This window comes from Pholcus phalangioides, unplaced genomic scaffold (assembly GCF_987345545.1).
Source record: "Pholcus phalangioides strain wild (caught in Gottingen) unplaced genomic scaffold, Ppha-v1.0 ptg000017l_1, whole genome shotgun sequence".
NCBI lineage: Eukaryota > Metazoa > Arthropoda > Arachnida > Araneae > Pholcidae > Pholcus > Pholcus phalangioides.
The window spans coordinates 46,374,384-46,384,546 of record NW_028301610.1 but is presented as its reverse complement, the minus strand read 5'-3'; the positions used below and the strand labels follow the sequence as shown (position 1 = coordinate 46,384,546).

Below are 10,163 nucleotides of genomic sequence, written 5' to 3'. Positions count from 1 at the left end.
TTTTATTAATCTTTATAACAAACATTTTTGCAAAGTGAGAATACCAGTGATGAAACAGTTGCATGTCAGCCTCCGTGGCGCAATCGGATAGCGCGTTCGGCTGTTAACCGAAAGGTTGGTGGTTCGAGCCCACCCGGGGGCGTGCGCTATATATTAATTAATCTTTATAACAAACATTTTTGCAAAGTGAGAATACCAGTGATGAAACAGTTGCATGTTAACCTCCGTGGCGCAATCGGATAGCGCGTTCGGCTGTTAACCGAAAGGTTGGTGGTTCGATCCCACCCGGGGGCGTGTGCTATATTTTTATTAATCTTTATAACAAACATTTTTGCAAAGTGAGAATACCAGTGATGAAACAGTTGCATGTTAGCCTCCGTGGCGCAGTCGGATAGCGCGTTCGGCTGTTAACCGAAAGGTTGGTGGTTCGAGCCCACCCGGGGGCGTGTGCTATATTTTTATTAATCTTTATAACAAACATTTTTCAAAGTGAGAATACCAGTGATGAAACAGCTGCATGTTAGCCTCCGTGGCGCAATCGGATAGCGCGTTCGGCTGTTAACCGAAAGGTTGGTGGTTCGAGCCCACCCGGGGGCGTGTGCTATATTTTTATTAATCTTTATAACAAACATTTTTGCAAAGTGAGAATACCAGTGATGAAACAGCTGCATGTAAGCCTCCGTGGCGCAATCGGATAGCGCGTTCGACTGTTAACCGAAAGGTTCGAGCCCACCCGGGGGCGTGCGCTTTATATTAATTAATCTTTATAACAAACATTTTTGCAAAGTGAGAATATCAGTGATGAAACAGTGGTATGCCAGCCTCCGTGGCGCAATCGGATAGCGCGTTCGGCTGTTAACCGAAAGGTTGGTGGTTCGAGCCCACCCGGGGGCGTGTGCTATATTTTTATTAATCTTTATAACAAACATTTTTGCAAAGTGAGAATACCAGTGATGAAACAGTTGCATGTCAATCTCCGTGGCGGAATCGGATAGCGCGTTCGGCTGTTAATCGAAAGGTTGGTGGTTCGAGCCCACCCGGGGGCGTGTGCTATATTTTTATTAATCTTTATAACAAACATTTTTGCAATGTGAGAATACCAGTGATGAAACAGCAGTATGTCAGCCTCCGTGGCGCAATCGGATAGCGCGTTCGGTTGTTAACCGAAAGGTTGGTGGTTCGATCCCACCCGGGGGCGTGCGCTTTATATTTATTAATCTTTATAACAAACATTTTTGCAATGTGAGAATACCAGTGATGAAACAGCAGTATGTCAGCCTCCGTGGCGCAATCGGATAGCGCGTTCGGCTGTTAACCGAAAGGTTGGTGGTTCGAGCCCACACGGGGGCGTGTGCTATATTTTTATTAATCTTTATAACAAACATTTTTGCAAAGTGAGAATACCAGTGATGAAACAGCGGTAAGTCAGCCTCCGTGGCGCAATCGGATAGCGCGTTCGGCTGTTAACCGAAAGGTTGGTGGTTCGAGCCCACCCGGGGGCGTGGGCTATACTTTTATTAATCTTTATAACAAACATTTTTGCAAAGTGAGAATACTAGTGATGAAACAGCGGTAAGTCAGCCTCCGTGGCGCTATCGGATAGCGCGTTCGGCTGTTAACCGAAAGGTTGGTGGTTCGAGCCCACCCGGGGGCGTGCGCTTTATATTTATTAATCTTTATAACAAACATTTTTACAAAGTGAGAATGCCAGTGATGAAACAGCGGTAACTCAGCCTCCGTGGCGCTATCGGATAGCGCGTTCGGCTGTTAAACGAAAGGTTGGTGGTTCGAGCCCACCCGGGGGCGTGCGCTTTATATTTATTAATCTTTATAACAAACATTTTTACAAAGTGAGAATGCCAGTGATGAAACAGCCGTAAGTCAGCCTCCGTGGCGCAATCGGATAGCGCGTTCGGCTGTTAACCGAAAGGTTGGTGGTTCGATCCCACCCGGGGGCGTGTGCTATATTTTTATTAATCTTTATAACAAACATTTTTGCAAAGTGAGAATACCAGTGATGAAACAGTTGCATGTTAGCCTCCGTGGCGCAGTCGGATAGCGCGTTCGGCTGTTAACCGAAAGGTTGGTGGTTCGAGCCCACCCGGGGGCGTGTGCTATATTTTTATTAATCTTTATAACAAACATTTTTCAAAGTGAGAATACCAGTGATGAAACAGCTGCATGTTAGCCTCCGTGGCGCAATCGGATAGCGCGTTCGGCTGTTAACCGAAAGGTTGGTGGTTCGAGCCCACCCGGGGGCGTGTGCTATATTTTTATTAATCTTTATAACAAACATTTTTGCAAAGTGAGAATACCATTGATGAAACAGCTGCATGTCAGCCTCCGTGGCGCAATCGGATAGCGCATTCGGCTGTTAACCGAAAGGTTGGTGGTTCGAGCCCACCCGGGGGCGTGTGCTATATTTTTATTAATCTTTATAACAAACATTTTTGCAAAGTGAGAATACCAGTGATGAAACAGCTGCATGTAAGCCTCCGTGGCGCAATCGGATAGCGCGTTCGACTGTTAACCGAAAGGTTCGAGCCCACCCGGGGGCGTGCGCTTTATATTAATTAATCTTTATAACAAACATTTTTGCAAAGTGAGAATATCAGTGATGAAACAGTGGTATGCCAGCCTCCGTGGCGCAATCGGATAGCGCGTTCGGCTGTTAACCGAAAGGTTGGTGGTTCGAGCCCACCCGGGGGCGTGTGCTATATTTTTATTAATCTTTATAACAAACATTTTTGCAAAGTGAGAATACCAGTGATGAAACAGTTGCATGTCAATCTCCGTGGCGGAATCGGATAGCGCGTTCGGCTGTTAACCGAAAGGTTGGTGGTTCGAGCCCACCCGGGGGCGTGTGCTATATTTTTATTAATCTTTATAACAAACATTTTTGCAATGTGAGAATACCAGTGATGAAACAGCAGTATGTCAGCCTCCGTGGCGCAATCGGATAGCGCGTTCGGTTGTTAACCGAAAGGTTGGTGGTTCGAGCCCACCCGGGGGCGTGCGCTTTATATTTATTAATCTTTATAACAAACATTTTTGCAATGTGAGAATACCAGTGATGAAACAGCAGTATGTCAGCCTCCGTGGCGCAATCGGATAGCGCGTTCGGCTGTTAACCGAAAGGTTGGTGGTTCGAGCCCACACGGGGGCGTGTGCTATATTTTTATTAATCTTTATAACAAACATTTTTGCAAAGTGAGAATACCAGTGATGAAACAGCGGTAAGTCAGCCTCCGTGGCGCAATCGGATAGCGCGTTCGGCTGTTAACCGAAAGGTTGGTGGTTCGAGCCCACCCGGGGGCGTGGGCTATACTTTTATTAATCTTTATAACAAACATTTTTGCAAAGTGAGAATACTAGTGATGAAACAGCGGTAAGTCAGCCTCCGTGGCGCTATCGGATAGCGCGTTCGGCTGTTAACCGAAAGGTTGGTGGTTCGAGCCCACCCGGGGGCGTGCGCTTTATATTTATTAATCTTTATAACAAACATTTTTACAAAGTGAGAATGCCAGTGATGAAACAGCGGTAACTCAGCCTCCGTGGCGCTATCGGATAGCGCGTTCGGCTGTTAAACGAAAGGTTGGTGGTTCGAGCCCACCCGGGGGCGTGCGCTTTATATTTATTAATCTTTATAACAAACATTTTTACAAAGTGAGAATGCCAGTGATGAAACAGCCGTAAGTCAGCCTCCGTGGCGCAATCGGATAGCGCGTTCGGTTGTTAACCGAAAGGTTGGTGGTTCGAGCCCACCCGGGGGCGTATGCTATATATTTATAACAAACATTTTTGCAAAGTGAGAATACCAGTGATGAAACAGCGGTAAGTCAGCCTCCGTGGCGCAATCGGATAGCGCTTTCGGCTGTTAACCGAATGGTTAGTGGTTCGAGCCCACCCGGGGGCGTGTGCTATGTTTTTATTAATCTTTATAACAAACATTTTTGCAAAGTGAGAATACCAGTGATGAAACAGTTGCAAGTCGGGCTTCGTGGCGCAATCGTATAGCGCGTTCGGTTGTTAACCGAAAGGTTGGTGGTTCGAGCCCACCCGGGGGCGTGTGCTATATATTTATAACAAACATTTTTGCAAAGTGAGAATACCAGTGATGAAACAGCGGTAAGTCAGCCTCTGTGGCGCAATCGGATAGCGCGTTTGGCTGTTAACCGAAAGGTTGGTGGTTCGAGCCCACCCGGGGGCGTGTGCTATATTTTTATTAATCTTTATAACAAACATTTTTGCAAAGTGAGAATACCAGTGATGAAACAGCGGTAAGTCAGCCTCCGTGGCGCAATCGGATAGCGCGTTCGGCTGTTAACCGAAAGGTTGGTGGTTCGAGCCCACCCGAGGGCGTGCGTTTTTATATTTATTAATCTTTATAACAAACATTTTTGCAAAGTGAGAATACCAGTGATGAAACAGCGGTAAGTCAGCCTCCGCGGCGCAATCGGATAGCGCGTTTGGCTGTTAACCGAAAGGTTGGTGGTTCTGGCCCACGCGGGGGCGTGTGCTGTATTTTTATTAATCTTTATAACAAACATTTTTGCAAAGTGAGAATACCAGTGATGAAACAGCGGTACGTCAGCCTCCGTGGCGCAATCGGATAGCGCGTTCGGCTGTTAACCGAAAAGTTGGTGGTTCGAGCCTACCCGGGGGCGTGCGCTTTATATTTATTAATCTTTATAACAAACATTTTTGCAAAGTGAGAATACCAGTGATGAAACAGTTGCATGTCAGCCTCCGTGGCGCAATCGGATAGCGCGTTCGGCTGTTAATCGAAAGGTTGGTGGTTCGAGCCCACACGGGGGCGTGTGCTATATTTTTATTAATCTTTATAACAAACATTTTTGCAAAGTGAGAATACCAGTGATGAAACAGCGGTAAGTCAGCCTCCGTGGCGCAATCGGATAGCGCGTTCGGCTGTTAACCGAAAAGTTGGTGGTTCGAGCCCACCCGGGGGCGTGCGCTTTATATTTATTAATCTTTATAACAAACATTTTTGCAAAGTGAGAATACCAGTGATGAAACAGTTGCATGTCAGCCTCCGTGGCGCAATCGGATAGCGCGTTCGGCTGTTAACCGAAAGGTTGGTGGTTTGAGCCCACCCGGGGGCGTGTGCTTTGTATTTATTAATCTTTATAACAAACATTTTTGCAAAGTGAGAATACCAGTGATGAAACAGTTGCATGTCAGCCTCCGTGGCGCAATCGGATAGCGCGTTCGGCTGTTAACCGAAAGGTTGGTGGTTCGAGCCCATCCGGGGGCGTGTGCTATATCTTTATAACAAACGTTTTTGCAAAGTGAGAATGCCAGTGATGAAACAGCGGTAAGTCAGCCTCCGTGGCGCAATCGGATAGCGCTTTCGGCTGTTAACCGAATGGTTAGTGGTTCGAGCCCACCCGGGGGCGTGTGCTATGTTTTTATTAATCTTTATAACAAACATTTTTGCAAAGTGAGAATACCAGTGATGAAACAGTTGCAAGTCGGGCTTCGTGGCGCAATCGTATAGCGCGTTCGGTTGTTAACCGAAAGGTTGGTGGTTCGAGCCCACCCGGGGGCGTGTGCTATATATTTATAACAAACATTTTTGCAAAGTGAGAATACCAGTGATGAAACAGCGGTAAATCAGCCTCCGTGGCGCAATCGGATAGCGCGTTCGGCTGTTAACCGAAAGGTTGGTGGTTCGAGCTCACCCGGGGGCGTGTGCTTTGTATTTATTAATCTTTATAACAAACATTTTTGCAAAGTGAGAATACCAGTGATGAAACAGTTGCAAGTCGGGCTTCGTGGCGCAATCGTATAGCGCGTTCGGTTGATAACCGAAAGGTTGGTGGTTCGAGCCCACCCGGGGGCGTGTGCTATATCTTTATAACAAACATTTTTGCAAAGTGAGAATACCAGTGATGAAACAGCGGTAAATCAGCCTCCGTGGCGCAATCGGATAGCGCTTTCGGCTGTTAACCGAATGGTTAGTGGTTCGAGCCCACCCGGGGGCGTGTGCTATGTTTTTATTAATCTTTATAACAAACATTTTTGCAAAGTGAGAATACCAGTGATGAAACAGTTGCAAGTCGGGCTTCGTGGCGCAATCGTATAGCGCGTTCGGTTGTTAACCGAAAGGTTGGTGGTTCGAGCCCACCCGGGGGCGTGTGCTATATCTTTATAACAAACATTTTTGCAAAGTGAGAATACCAGTGATGAAAAAGCGGTAAGTCAGGCTTCGTGGCGCAATCGTATAGCGCGTTCGGCTGTTAACCGAAAGGTTGGTTGTTCGAACCCACCCGGGGGCGTGTGCTATATCTTTATTAATATTTATATCAAACATTTTTGCAGAGTGAGAATACCAGTGATGAAACAGCGGTAAGTCAGCCTCCGTGGCGCAATCAGATAGCGCCTTCGGCTGTTAACCGAAAGGTTGGTGGTTCGAGTCCACCCAGGGGCGTGCGCTTTGTATTTATTAATCTTTATAACAAACATTTTTGCAAAGTGAGAATGCCAGTGATGAAACAGCGGTAAGTCAGCCTCCGTGGCGCAATCAGATTGCGCCTTCGGCTGTTAACCGAAAGGTTGGTGGTTCGAGTCCACCCAGGGGCGTGTGCTTTGTATTTATTAATCTTTATAACAAACATTTTTGCAAAGTGAGAATACCAGTGATGAAACAGCGGTAAGTAGGCCTCCGTGGCGCAATCGCATAGCGCGTTCGACTGTTAACCGAAAGGTTGGTGGTTCGAGCCCACCCTGGGGAGTGTGCTATATTTTTATTAATCTTTATAACAAACATTTTTGCAAAGTGAGAATACCAGTGATGAAACAGCGGTAAGTAGGCCTCCGTGGCGCAATCGGATAGCGCGTTCGACTGTTAACCGAAAGGTTGGTGGTTCGAGCCCACCCGGGGGAGTGTGCTTTGTATTTATTAATCTTTATAACAAACATTTTTGCAAATTGAGAATACCAGTGATGAAACAGTTGCAAGTCAGGCTTCGTGGCGCAATCGTATAGCGCGTTCGGCTGTTAACCGAAAGATTGGTTGTTCGAGCCCACCCGGGGGCGTGTGCTATATCTTTATTAATATTTATAACAAACATTTTTGCAAAGTGAGAATACCAGTGATGAAACAGCGGTAAGTCACCCTCCGTGGCGCAATCAGATAGCGCCTTCGGCTGTTAACCGAAAGGTTGGTGGTTCGAGTCCACCCAGGGGCGTGCGCTTTGTATTTATTAATCTTTATAACAAACATTTTTGCAAAGTGAGAATACCAGTGATGAAACAGCGGTAAGTCAGCCTCCGTGGCGCAATCGGATAGCGCGTTCGGCTGTTAACCGAAAGGTTGGTGGTTCGAGCCCACCCGGGGGCGTGTGCTATATTTTTATTAATCTTTGTAACAAACATTTTTGCAAAGTGAGAATGCCAGTGATGAAACAGCGGTAAGTCAGCCTCCGTGGCGCAATCGGATAGCGCGTTCGGCTGTTAACCGAAAGGTTGGTGGTTCGAGCCCACCCGGGTGCGTGTGCTGTATCTTTATTAATCTTTATAACAAACATTTTTGCAAAGTGAGAATACCAGTGATGAAACAGCGGCAAATCAGCCTCCGTGGCGCAATCGGATAGCGCGTTCGGCTGTTAACCGAAAGGTTGGTGGTTCGAGCTCACCCGGGGGCGTGTGCTTTGTATTTATTAATCTTTATAACAAACATTTTTGCAAAGTGAGAATACCAGTGATGAAACAGTTGCAAGTCAGGCTTCGTGGCGCAATCGTATAGCGCGTTCGGCTGTTAACCGAAAGGTTGGTGGTTCGAGCCCACCCGGGGGCGTGTGCTGTATCTTTATAACAAACATTTTTGGAAAGTGAGAATGCCAGTGATGAAACAGCGGTAAGTCATCCTCCGTGGCGCAATCAGATAGCGCCTTCGGCTGTTAACCGAAAGGTTGGTGGTTCGAGTCCACCCAGGGGCGTGTGCTTTGTATTTATTAATCTTTATAACAAACATTTTTGCAAAGTGAGAATACCAGTGATGAAACAACGGTAAGTCAGCCTCCGTGGCGCAATCGGATAGCGCGTTCGGCTGTTAACCGAAAGGTTGGTGGTTCGAGCCCACCCGGGGGCGTGTGCTATATTTTTATTAATCTTTATAACAAACATTTTTGCAAAGTGAGAATACCAGTGATGAAACAGCGGTATGTCAGCCTCCGTGGCGCAATCGGATAGCGCGTTCGGCTGTTAACCGAAAGGTTGGTGGTTCGAGCCCACCCGGGGGCGTGCGCTTTATATTTATTAATCTTTATAACAAACATTTTTGCAAAGTGAGAATACCAGTGATGAAACAGTTGCATGTCAGCCTCCGTGGCGCAATCGGATAGCGCGTTCGGCTGTTAACCGAAAGGTTGGTGGTTCGAGCCCACACGGGGGCGTGTGCTATATTTTTATTAATCTTTATAACAAACATTTTTGCAAAGTGAGAATACCAGTGATGAAACAGCGGTAAGTCAGCCTCCGTGGCGCAATCGGATAGCGCGTTCGGCTGTTAACCGAAAGGTTGGTGGTTCGAGCCCACCCGGGGGCGTGTGTTATATTTTTATTAATCTTTATAACAAACATTTTTGCAAAGTGAGAATACCAGTGATGAAACAGCGGTATGTCAGCCTCCGTGGCGCAATCGGATAGCGCGTTCGGCTGTTAACCGAAAGGTTGGTGGTTCGAGCCCACCCGGGGGCGTGCGCTTTATATTTATTAATCTTTATAACAAACATTTTTGCAAAGTGAGAATACCAGTGATGAAACAGTTGCATGTCAGCCTCCGTGGCGCAATCGGATAGCGCGTTCGGCTGTTAACCGAAAGGTTGGTGGTTCGAGCCCACACGGGGGCGTGTGCTATGTTTTTATTAATCTTTATAACAAACATTTTTGCAAAGTGAGAATACCAGTGATGAAACAGCGGTAAGTCAGCCTCCGTGGCGCAATCGGATAGCGCGTTCGGCTGTTAACCGAAAGGTTGGTGGTTCGAGCCCACCCGGGGGCGTGGGCCATATTTTTATTAATCTTTATAACAAACATTTTTGCAAAGTGAGAATACCAGTGATGAAACAGCTGCATGTCAACCTCCGTGGCGCAATCGGATAGCGCGTTCGGCTGTTAAACGAAATGTTGGTGGTTCGAGCCCACGCGGGGGCGTGCGCTTTATATTTATTAATCTTTATAACAAACATTTTTGCAAAGTGAGAATACCAGTGATGAAACAGCGGTAAGTCAGCCTCCGTGGCGCAATCGGATAGCGCGTTCGGCTGTTAACCGAAAGGTTGGTGGTTCGAGCCCACCCGGGGGCGTGTGCTATATTTTTATTAATCTTTATAACAAACATTTTTGCAAAGTGAGAATACCAGTGATGACACAGTGGTACGTCAGCCTCCGTGGCGCAATCGGATAGCGCGTTCGGCTGTTAACCGAAAGGTTGGTGGTTCGAGCCCACCCGGGGGCGTGCGCTTTATTTTTATTAATCTTTATAACAAACATTTTTGCAAAGTGAGAATACCAGTGATGAAACAGCGGTACGTCAGCCTCCGTGGCGCAATCGGATAGCGCGTTCGGCTGTTAACCGAAAGGTTGGTGGTTCGAGCCCACCCGGGGGCGTGCGCTTTATATTTATTAATCTTTATAACAAACATTTTTGCAAAGTGAGAATACCAGTGATGAAACAGCGGTACGTCAGCCTCCGTGGCGCAATCGGATAGCGCGTTCGGCTGTTAACCGGAAGGTTGGTGGTTCGAGCCCACCCGAGGGCGTGCGCTTTATATTTATTAATCTTTATAACAAACATTTTTGCAAAGTGAGAATACCAGTGATGAAACAGCGGTAAGTCAGCCTCCGCGGCGCAATCGGATAGCGCGTTTGGCTGTTAACCGAAAGGTTGGTGGTTCGGGCCCACCCGGGGGCGTGTGCTGTATTTTTATTAATCTTTATAACAAACATTTTTGCAAAGTGAGAATACCAGTGATGAAACAGCGGTACGTCAGCCTCCGTGGCGCAATCGGATAGCGCGTTCGGCTGTTAACCGAAAAGTTGGTGGTTCGAGCCCACCCGGGGGCGTGCGCTTTATATTTATTAATCTTTATAACAAACATTTTTGCAAAGTGAGAATACCAGTGATGAAACAGTTGCAT

The 10,163-nt window shown here is 46.9% G+C and overlaps 45 non-coding genes across 45 annotated transcripts; all 45 read left to right on the top strand.

Moving 5' to 3' along the window:
- Window positions 1-68: 68 nt before the first annotated feature.
- TRNAN-GUU (transfer RNA asparagine (anticodon GUU)) lies at window positions 69-142 on the top strand. The gene has a single exon. It is a non-coding gene; the product is annotated as a tRNA-Asn (tRNA).
- A 78-nt stretch (window positions 143-220) lies between these two features.
- TRNAN-GUU (transfer RNA asparagine (anticodon GUU)) lies at window positions 221-294 on the top strand. The gene has a single exon. It is a non-coding gene; the product is annotated as a tRNA-Asn (tRNA).
- A 78-nt stretch (window positions 295-372) lies between these two features.
- TRNAN-GUU (transfer RNA asparagine (anticodon GUU)) lies at window positions 373-446 on the top strand. Its single transcript has one exon. It is a non-coding gene; the product is annotated as a tRNA-Asn (tRNA).
- Window positions 447-523: 77 nt separating this feature from the next.
- On the top strand, window positions 524-597 carry TRNAN-GUU (transfer RNA asparagine (anticodon GUU)). Its single transcript has one exon. It is a non-coding gene; the product is annotated as a tRNA-Asn (tRNA).
- A 223-nt stretch (window positions 598-820) lies between these two features.
- On the top strand, window positions 821-894 carry TRNAN-GUU (transfer RNA asparagine (anticodon GUU)). The gene has a single exon. It is a non-coding gene; the product is annotated as a tRNA-Asn (tRNA).
- A 230-nt stretch (window positions 895-1,124) lies between these two features.
- On the top strand, window positions 1,125-1,198 carry TRNAN-GUU (transfer RNA asparagine (anticodon GUU)). The gene has a single exon. It is a non-coding gene; the product is annotated as a tRNA-Asn (tRNA).
- A 78-nt stretch (window positions 1,199-1,276) lies between these two features.
- TRNAN-GUU (transfer RNA asparagine (anticodon GUU)) lies at window positions 1,277-1,350 on the top strand. Its single transcript has one exon. It is a non-coding gene; the product is annotated as a tRNA-Asn (tRNA).
- A 78-nt stretch (window positions 1,351-1,428) lies between these two features.
- TRNAN-GUU (transfer RNA asparagine (anticodon GUU)) lies at window positions 1,429-1,502 on the top strand. The gene has a single exon. It is a non-coding gene; the product is annotated as a tRNA-Asn (tRNA).
- A 78-nt stretch (window positions 1,503-1,580) lies between these two features.
- On the top strand, window positions 1,581-1,654 carry TRNAN-GUU (transfer RNA asparagine (anticodon GUU)). Its single transcript has one exon. It is a non-coding gene; the product is annotated as a tRNA-Asn (tRNA).
- A 230-nt stretch (window positions 1,655-1,884) lies between these two features.
- Window positions 1,885-1,958, top strand: TRNAN-GUU (transfer RNA asparagine (anticodon GUU)). The gene has a single exon. It is a non-coding gene; the product is annotated as a tRNA-Asn (tRNA).
- A 78-nt stretch (window positions 1,959-2,036) lies between these two features.
- TRNAN-GUU (transfer RNA asparagine (anticodon GUU)) lies at window positions 2,037-2,110 on the top strand. The gene has a single exon. It is a non-coding gene; the product is annotated as a tRNA-Asn (tRNA).
- A 77-nt stretch (window positions 2,111-2,187) lies between these two features.
- TRNAN-GUU (transfer RNA asparagine (anticodon GUU)) lies at window positions 2,188-2,261 on the top strand. The gene has a single exon. It is a non-coding gene; the product is annotated as a tRNA-Asn (tRNA).
- Window positions 2,262-2,339: 78 nt separating this feature from the next.
- On the top strand, window positions 2,340-2,413 carry TRNAN-GUU (transfer RNA asparagine (anticodon GUU)). Its single transcript has one exon. It is a non-coding gene; the product is annotated as a tRNA-Asn (tRNA).
- Window positions 2,414-2,636: 223 nt separating this feature from the next.
- Window positions 2,637-2,710, top strand: TRNAN-GUU (transfer RNA asparagine (anticodon GUU)). The gene has a single exon. It is a non-coding gene; the product is annotated as a tRNA-Asn (tRNA).
- A 230-nt stretch (window positions 2,711-2,940) lies between these two features.
- On the top strand, window positions 2,941-3,014 carry TRNAN-GUU (transfer RNA asparagine (anticodon GUU)). Its single transcript has one exon. It is a non-coding gene; the product is annotated as a tRNA-Asn (tRNA).
- Window positions 3,015-3,092: 78 nt separating this feature from the next.
- On the top strand, window positions 3,093-3,166 carry TRNAN-GUU (transfer RNA asparagine (anticodon GUU)). The gene has a single exon. It is a non-coding gene; the product is annotated as a tRNA-Asn (tRNA).
- Window positions 3,167-3,244: 78 nt separating this feature from the next.
- On the top strand, window positions 3,245-3,318 carry TRNAN-GUU (transfer RNA asparagine (anticodon GUU)). Its single transcript has one exon. It is a non-coding gene; the product is annotated as a tRNA-Asn (tRNA).
- Window positions 3,319-3,396: 78 nt separating this feature from the next.
- On the top strand, window positions 3,397-3,470 carry TRNAN-GUU (transfer RNA asparagine (anticodon GUU)). The gene has a single exon. It is a non-coding gene; the product is annotated as a tRNA-Asn (tRNA).
- Window positions 3,471-3,700: 230 nt separating this feature from the next.
- TRNAN-GUU (transfer RNA asparagine (anticodon GUU)) lies at window positions 3,701-3,774 on the top strand. Its single transcript has one exon. It is a non-coding gene; the product is annotated as a tRNA-Asn (tRNA).
- Window positions 3,775-3,842: 68 nt separating this feature from the next.
- Window positions 3,843-3,916, top strand: TRNAN-GUU (transfer RNA asparagine (anticodon GUU)). Its single transcript has one exon. It is a non-coding gene; the product is annotated as a tRNA-Asn (tRNA).
- Window positions 3,917-4,136: 220 nt separating this feature from the next.
- TRNAN-GUU (transfer RNA asparagine (anticodon GUU)) lies at window positions 4,137-4,210 on the top strand. The gene has a single exon. It is a non-coding gene; the product is annotated as a tRNA-Asn (tRNA).
- Window positions 4,211-4,288: 78 nt separating this feature from the next.
- On the top strand, window positions 4,289-4,362 carry TRNAN-GUU (transfer RNA asparagine (anticodon GUU)). Its single transcript has one exon. It is a non-coding gene; the product is annotated as a tRNA-Asn (tRNA).
- Window positions 4,363-4,593: 231 nt separating this feature from the next.
- TRNAN-GUU (transfer RNA asparagine (anticodon GUU)) lies at window positions 4,594-4,667 on the top strand. The gene has a single exon. It is a non-coding gene; the product is annotated as a tRNA-Asn (tRNA).
- A 230-nt stretch (window positions 4,668-4,897) lies between these two features.
- TRNAN-GUU (transfer RNA asparagine (anticodon GUU)) lies at window positions 4,898-4,971 on the top strand. The gene has a single exon. It is a non-coding gene; the product is annotated as a tRNA-Asn (tRNA).
- A 78-nt stretch (window positions 4,972-5,049) lies between these two features.
- On the top strand, window positions 5,050-5,123 carry TRNAN-GUU (transfer RNA asparagine (anticodon GUU)). Its single transcript has one exon. It is a non-coding gene; the product is annotated as a tRNA-Asn (tRNA).
- A 78-nt stretch (window positions 5,124-5,201) lies between these two features.
- TRNAN-GUU (transfer RNA asparagine (anticodon GUU)) lies at window positions 5,202-5,275 on the top strand. The gene has a single exon. It is a non-coding gene; the product is annotated as a tRNA-Asn (tRNA).
- A 68-nt stretch (window positions 5,276-5,343) lies between these two features.
- Window positions 5,344-5,417, top strand: TRNAN-GUU (transfer RNA asparagine (anticodon GUU)). The gene has a single exon. It is a non-coding gene; the product is annotated as a tRNA-Asn (tRNA).
- Window positions 5,418-5,637: 220 nt separating this feature from the next.
- TRNAN-GUU (transfer RNA asparagine (anticodon GUU)) lies at window positions 5,638-5,711 on the top strand. Its single transcript has one exon. It is a non-coding gene; the product is annotated as a tRNA-Asn (tRNA).
- A 78-nt stretch (window positions 5,712-5,789) lies between these two features.
- TRNAI-GAU (transfer RNA isoleucine (anticodon GAU)) lies at window positions 5,790-5,863 on the top strand. Its single transcript has one exon. It is a non-coding gene; the product is annotated as a tRNA-Ile (tRNA).
- Window positions 5,864-5,931: 68 nt separating this feature from the next.
- Window positions 5,932-6,005, top strand: TRNAN-GUU (transfer RNA asparagine (anticodon GUU)). Its single transcript has one exon. It is a non-coding gene; the product is annotated as a tRNA-Asn (tRNA).
- A 1,284-nt stretch (window positions 6,006-7,289) lies between these two features.
- Window positions 7,290-7,363, top strand: TRNAN-GUU (transfer RNA asparagine (anticodon GUU)). Its single transcript has one exon. It is a non-coding gene; the product is annotated as a tRNA-Asn (tRNA).
- A 78-nt stretch (window positions 7,364-7,441) lies between these two features.
- Window positions 7,442-7,515, top strand: TRNAN-GUU (transfer RNA asparagine (anticodon GUU)). The gene has a single exon. It is a non-coding gene; the product is annotated as a tRNA-Asn (tRNA).
- A 78-nt stretch (window positions 7,516-7,593) lies between these two features.
- Window positions 7,594-7,667, top strand: TRNAN-GUU (transfer RNA asparagine (anticodon GUU)). Its single transcript has one exon. It is a non-coding gene; the product is annotated as a tRNA-Asn (tRNA).
- Window positions 7,668-8,039: 372 nt separating this feature from the next.
- On the top strand, window positions 8,040-8,113 carry TRNAN-GUU (transfer RNA asparagine (anticodon GUU)). The gene has a single exon. It is a non-coding gene; the product is annotated as a tRNA-Asn (tRNA).
- Window positions 8,114-8,191: 78 nt separating this feature from the next.
- On the top strand, window positions 8,192-8,265 carry TRNAN-GUU (transfer RNA asparagine (anticodon GUU)). Its single transcript has one exon. It is a non-coding gene; the product is annotated as a tRNA-Asn (tRNA).
- Window positions 8,266-8,343: 78 nt separating this feature from the next.
- TRNAN-GUU (transfer RNA asparagine (anticodon GUU)) lies at window positions 8,344-8,417 on the top strand. Its single transcript has one exon. It is a non-coding gene; the product is annotated as a tRNA-Asn (tRNA).
- Window positions 8,418-8,495: 78 nt separating this feature from the next.
- On the top strand, window positions 8,496-8,569 carry TRNAN-GUU (transfer RNA asparagine (anticodon GUU)). The gene has a single exon. It is a non-coding gene; the product is annotated as a tRNA-Asn (tRNA).
- A 78-nt stretch (window positions 8,570-8,647) lies between these two features.
- Window positions 8,648-8,721, top strand: TRNAN-GUU (transfer RNA asparagine (anticodon GUU)). The gene has a single exon. It is a non-coding gene; the product is annotated as a tRNA-Asn (tRNA).
- Window positions 8,722-8,799: 78 nt separating this feature from the next.
- TRNAN-GUU (transfer RNA asparagine (anticodon GUU)) lies at window positions 8,800-8,873 on the top strand. Its single transcript has one exon. It is a non-coding gene; the product is annotated as a tRNA-Asn (tRNA).
- Window positions 8,874-8,951: 78 nt separating this feature from the next.
- TRNAN-GUU (transfer RNA asparagine (anticodon GUU)) lies at window positions 8,952-9,025 on the top strand. The gene has a single exon. It is a non-coding gene; the product is annotated as a tRNA-Asn (tRNA).
- A 230-nt stretch (window positions 9,026-9,255) lies between these two features.
- TRNAN-GUU (transfer RNA asparagine (anticodon GUU)) lies at window positions 9,256-9,329 on the top strand. Its single transcript has one exon. It is a non-coding gene; the product is annotated as a tRNA-Asn (tRNA).
- Window positions 9,330-9,407: 78 nt separating this feature from the next.
- On the top strand, window positions 9,408-9,481 carry TRNAN-GUU (transfer RNA asparagine (anticodon GUU)). The gene has a single exon. It is a non-coding gene; the product is annotated as a tRNA-Asn (tRNA).
- Window positions 9,482-9,559: 78 nt separating this feature from the next.
- TRNAN-GUU (transfer RNA asparagine (anticodon GUU)) lies at window positions 9,560-9,633 on the top strand. Its single transcript has one exon. It is a non-coding gene; the product is annotated as a tRNA-Asn (tRNA).
- Window positions 9,634-9,711: 78 nt separating this feature from the next.
- TRNAN-GUU (transfer RNA asparagine (anticodon GUU)) lies at window positions 9,712-9,785 on the top strand. The gene has a single exon. It is a non-coding gene; the product is annotated as a tRNA-Asn (tRNA).
- Window positions 9,786-10,015: 230 nt separating this feature from the next.
- Window positions 10,016-10,089, top strand: TRNAN-GUU (transfer RNA asparagine (anticodon GUU)). Its single transcript has one exon. It is a non-coding gene; the product is annotated as a tRNA-Asn (tRNA).
- The last annotated feature ends 74 nt before the right edge of the window (window positions 10,090-10,163 follow it).